This window comes from Trachypithecus francoisi, unplaced genomic scaffold (genome assembly GCF_009764315.1).
Source record: "Trachypithecus francoisi isolate TF-2019V2 unplaced genomic scaffold, Tfra_2.0 Contig01585, whole genome shotgun sequence".
Taxonomy (NCBI): Eukaryota; Metazoa; Chordata; class Mammalia; order Primates; family Cercopithecidae; genus Trachypithecus; species Trachypithecus francoisi.
In genome coordinates, this window is record NW_022681444.1 from 9,626,545 (window position 1) to 9,632,359 (window position 5,815).

Below are 5,815 nucleotides of genomic sequence, written 5' to 3' on the forward strand. Positions count from 1 at the left end.
GTGACCCCAGGCTGCCTGCAAGAGGACTCTTCCAAACAAAAGCCTGACCAACAAACAGCCATGCCAGCAGGGAATACAATCAATATTCCAAAGTCATAAAAACAGGCTCTGAAGCCAGCAGTGGCTGGGAAGCCAGGATGACGGGCCATGGAAGGTTCTGCTCACTCCTGCTCTGTTGCCAGGGCCCAGTGGCGCTGGCGAGGGGAGTGGCAAAGGCGGATGGTAAAATGGTTAGGCTGGTGGAGCTGACATGGGGCCCTGGAATCAGAAACCTGCTCTCTGTACACTGAGTTCAAAAGAGGAGAAAAATGAAGAGATTGAATAAAATGCTCTTTCTGGGGTCTGAAGAGATTAGGTAATTCCCCTGAGGTCCCCCAACTGTGAAACAGAGCCTGTTCTCAAACTCGAGTCTGACTTCTGGGCCCACGCAAGCTGTCCATGGTCAGGCTAGATGGAGCCATGTCAGAAGCCGCCCGCAACATGTGGTCCGGGGTCAGAGCCCTGCCCAGCACTGGCTGGACCAGGTCTCTCTGATGAGGAAGACGAGGCATGGCTGGAGGCTCTCTGCAGGTGGAGAGTTGGAGGAGAGCCTGTCAGCGGGGACAGAGTGGGTCCTGGGGCTGACTCACCGCCATGCCAGTACCCTTCCTTGGGGAACGGCCCTTCTTCTGAGGGGTCAGTCGCTGCCCAGGAGTTTGGGCCCAGACATCCATCCTCTGTATGAATCCTGCCTTTTACATTCTGCATTTTCATTGCTTTGACATCTTGGGGCCTTGCTGACTCTGGAGGGACTGCCCCCCAGCAGGGCCAAGTCCTAGGGGTAGAAGTCCTAGGAGCATGCCTTTTGTATGAAAACTATGCAGTCTGGTGATTACACCCCAAAAGTCCCCTTTTCCTCACTCTGACACTCTGGGCCACTGCCTACCCATCCCAGTCACCCCAGGGCCAGGTACCAGACAACTAGAGATGGCCCATATGCCCCAGAGAACCTGAAATTATTCAAGTGAGCCGACCCCAACCCTGTTCACCCCTGTTCATTCCCACGCGAACCACAATAAAGGCTCTTGGCCACACTTTCCCCTGGCTCCCTCTGCCTCCTGACTGACCTCGGTGTTTCCCTGTGTGGCACTGTGTGATGTGGTGAGCCCCTCCTCTCGGGATCTGTGGGTATAACAAACCTTCTTTTTTTTTTTTTTTGAGATGGAGTCTTGCTCTGTTGCCCAGGCTGGAGTGCAGTGGTGCGATCTCGGCTCACTGCAAGTTCCGCCTCCCAGGTTCAAGGAATTCTCCTGCCCCAGCCTCCTGAGTAGCTGGGACTACAGGCGCCCAGCCCCGCGCCCGACTAATTTTTTTTTTGTATTTTTAGTAGAGACGGGGTTTCACGGTGTTAGCCAGGATGATCTCTTATCTCCTGACCTCGTGATCGGCCTGCCTCGGCCTCCCAAAGTGCTGGGATTACAGGCTTGAGCCCCCGCGCCTGGCCAACAAACCTTCTTTCTAATGGCAGTCCCTTGATCTGTTAGCCTCATCCATACCTGAATGATAATAAAACATACATTTTAGAACGCCTTCATATGTGAATGCCCACGTTGGTCCCTCCTTGGATAGCCTGGGAGAAGAGCCTGCTCCTGGGGCATTGATGTAGTGGAGGGAGCCCTGGATGAAGGCTAGGTGTCTGAGGATTTGAGTCCCACGCGTGGCTGTTTGGTGCCCCCTCGCCAGCCTCACTGTGAGGCAGGGCAGCCTGGCAGGGGCTATGAGTCCCTTTGCTACATCAGAGACCGGAGTGACTGTCCAAGGTGCTGAACTGGGCTGGTCCGCCCACCCTCTCCCACTCAGTTCTTTCTGACTCCCAGACCATGGCCATAGGCCCTTATTGGGACACCTGTGGGAGCAACTTCCTGCTCAGGATGAAGGGCGTTGGGAATGCCCCTCCCCTCACTCGGAGGGTGGGGGTTCTCAGCTAAGAGTTCAGACTGTGGCCATAGCTGATTGGACGAGGTGAGCACATGACCAAGGAGGACCAATCCATTTACTCTCCCAGGTACTTGCAGGCGGGGCCAGGAAGGGTCTGTAGGTCCAACGGGGGTTGGTGAGTGGCCATTCTTTTCCCCGTGGTTTGGAGAATACAGAGAGGAGTGGGGCAACCCCTCCAAGGAGGGTTCAGCAAGAAGCCAGGAGCCTAGGGGTTTGATGTCTAGGCCTCAGATTCTGCTCTGTCCAGAGGCCTGGCTGCCTCTTGCTCCTGGGTAATGGAGGACACTCTGGTAACTTACAAAGTCCCCCTGCCCAAGGGCTCTGGCTCTTTGCCTGCACAGCCTCCTCTGTGGAACCCCAGGGCCCCATCCCTCCCCTGCAGCTTCATGAAAGCCCTCATTTCACAGATGGCCTGAGACACAGAGAGGTTAAGCTGCCTCCCCCAGGGTTTGGGGGCCCCAGGGCAGCTGGGGTGGCAGTTGTGGAAGGGGCACTGGAAAAGGAGTTGGGCAGTGGCTGGGAGCTGGCAGCTACACCCTGTCCAACAGCTCAGGGCTCACCAGCCTTGCTGCGAGCCCAGCCTTGCTGAGCCAGCACTCTGGCCGAGCCTGAGGGAAGCTGGGGCAGTTTGTGAGGTCTCAGGAGACTCCCAGCAGCAGAGAGCTGGCTCCCCCAAGCTCCCTGCCTGGGGCCCAGGCTGTTTGCTGTGTCACTGCAACCACCCCAGCTTCTCCTAGGGAGGAGGACAGACAGAACAGCAGCCAGGAGAAGGCAGGCTGGTCTGCCAGATCCTGGGATGGGCTGGGAGGTCTCAGCCCTGTTTGAATGCGGCTACCTTTTAGGAGGCAAAATCCACCCGAGGCAAGGCCAGGTCACTGGCACCACAGACTTCGGGGCCCAGACCTCTTGCCCATGCGTGTCACGTCACAGCCCATCTGTGAGTCCCCCTTCACTGCTTCTGTTTCCTCTAACCTTCTCCTCCTCTGTGTTAAACCAAACACCTTTCAAAGGAAGTCAAAGCAGAGAGAGGGTTTTTTTTTGTTTGTTTGTTTTTGTTTTTCAAAAGCAACACCAGGCTGTTTAATTAAAACTCTCCATAAGCTCTTCCATCCAGAGAGCTTTCCCGGCTCATCTGAAAGTCTGGCCCCATGCCTGACCTTGAGGAAGGGATGACCTCTGACCTGGGGGGAAGGACGACCTCTACTTTTGAGGCTGTGAGTGCCTCCCTGCCACCTCCTCCCTCTGTGTGGGTGGCACCACCTGTCCTTGCCACCTTCCCACATGCCTCAGATTGCACACCTGTGCCCAATGCAGCTCTGCCCCGTTGAGAAACTCTGCCCACTTGGCTGCTCCATCCTGACAGAGAACTTAACCGTTTGCTGGGCAACCAGAGGCAGAGTGACCCTGGTCTTCTGGAAAGCCACAGCCTAGGGCTAGAAGGAGGAGTGACAGGAGGGCAACAGCTCATGTAGGTCACAGAGCTTGAAATGGACTTGAGAGACCATTAGGACCACTGCCCCTTCCCTGCTTCTCAGAAGGGACTTCCCCAAGACCAGCCTTGAAACCAGTAGATGAATTTATCAGTTGAATAATTTTAACACCCACCACTTACGTGTTGGATACTTACTGCACGGTATGCACTTCACTGGGTCCTATTATCTGTTAGCACCACAATGAGCTCATGAAGTGGGTGCCCCTTTGTGCGGCTGAGAAAGTGGAGGCTACAGGAGGCTATGCCACTTTCCCAAGGCGTAATCTCTGGTTAGCAAGAGAGAGGGTGGGACTCGAACCCAGGGATGGCAGATTCCCAAGTGCAAGTCTGAAAGCTGCCCCACCCAGCCCACCTCCTGAGAGATGAGAACACCCAGCCATGGGAGCCTCGTAAGAATTCAGCAAAGGTACAATTCCTGGTGTCCCAAGCCAGCCCCAACTCCCTCCCTGCCCTGAACAAGGACAGAATGCCTGCAGTTCCCCACGGAGTGGCAGGATGGCACATCCCTGTGGGGTGCCTGAAGCCTTGGGCCTCAGCCACTGGGTCTGTGCCAGCTCTACCACGGGCATCATTTGAGAAGGTCAGCGAGGCCCTCACTCCCTGCAGCAGGCTTGCGGGCTGTTTATGCCAATATTTTTGTGGGACATCCACTCTGCCCAGATCTGTACTTTGTGCTGACCCCTGTCCTTCAAATGTCAGCCATCCAGTCCAGAAAAAGAGCCCAAGACCCTTGACAATCCATTTGGGATATAAAGGATCTAAGAAGGCAGCCAGCAGGAGCCCTGGAGACCATCTGATCTGTCCTGCCCATCTTTCAGATGGGGAACCTGAGGCTGGGAAATAGGGTAGGACTTGCCCAGGGCCGCACAATCCACCATTGGGCAGGCTGGGATGTGAACCTCAAGCCTCAGGCGGTGCAGGACCCTGGACAGCTCCCAGGCCCCCAGGGACTCCAGGCCTGGGTTCCTGGTGAAGCTTAGGCCTGATCCACCCAGCAGGGAGGGATTGCACACAAGTTCCCCACCTGGCCTTCTAGTGACGAATCATAGGATGTGCAGTAGCGGAACAGCACAGGTGACAGTCCAAGAGCCAAGTCCCTTCCTCAGGGAGAAGTGGTACCAATGGTCAGACTGTGAGGAAAGAGATGTGACACCAAAAAACAGAGAGGTCAGGCGTGGTGGCTCACGCCTGTAATCACAGCACTTTGGGAGGCAGAGTCGGGTGAGTCAACTGAGGTTAGCAGTTCGAGACCAGCCTGTCCAACCTGGTGAAATCCCATCTCTACTAAAAATACAAAAATTAGCCAGGCATGGTGATGTGCACCTGTAGTCCCAGCTACTTGGGAGGCTGAGGCAGGAAAATCGCTTGAACCTGGGAGGCAGTGGTTGCAGTGAGTTGCGATTGTGCCACTGCACTCCAGCCTGGGCGACAGAGAGAGACTCCATCTCAAAAAAAGAAAAAAAGAAAAGAAAAGAAAAAGAAAACAACAACAACAACACACACACACACAAAACAGAGAGAGCCCAAAACAGTAGACGCACCTCACAGCCCAGAACAGGAATGCATCAGGTCAAAGGCTGCACCGTGAAACTGATAACCGAGAACATAAGTGGTGCAATGCAGAGAGACTTGACTTTTCACCCTCTTCTTCCTCTTCCAGCCCATTATATTTCATTCCTTCAAGGAGGACCTTCAGTTATCTAGAAAATACACCGTATGACAGGGCACAGTGGCTCATGCCTATAATCCTAGCATTTTGGGAGGCCAAGGCAGGAGAATTGCTTAAGCCCAGAAGTTTGAGACCAGCCTGGGCAACATGGTGAAACCTCGTCTCTACAAAAAATACAAAAATTAGTGGAGTGTGATGGTGCCAGCTATTTGTGGGGGCTGAAGCCAGAGGATCGCTTACACCCTGGTGGTCGAAGCTGCTGTGAACTGTGTTCGTGCCACTGCATTCCAGCTTGGGCAAAAAAACAAGACCCTGTCTCAAAAAAAAGGAAAGAGAATGCACCATATGAGGCCTCTCTTTTCTCAAAGATGCCATGTGCCCCAAACACTTTTCATATCTGCAATTAAATGATTATGTGCTTAACACCTAACTCTTGCCAAACCACTAGTCCTACAAGGGCATGGGCCCCATCTGCCTCTTTTCCAGCTGCATCTGAGTGCCTGGCACAGGGCCTGCCCCAGAGTAGTTGCCTGATCAATGTGTCTTGGGTGAAGGAGTGAATGGAGGAAACAGTGCAGTGCCCTTCTGACAGGCTCAGCAGCTTGAGGGGCAGCTGGGTGTCCACTGCCCCTGGAGTTCTTGCAGCTCTCTAGTGCCATGAAGCTAGACATAGATGC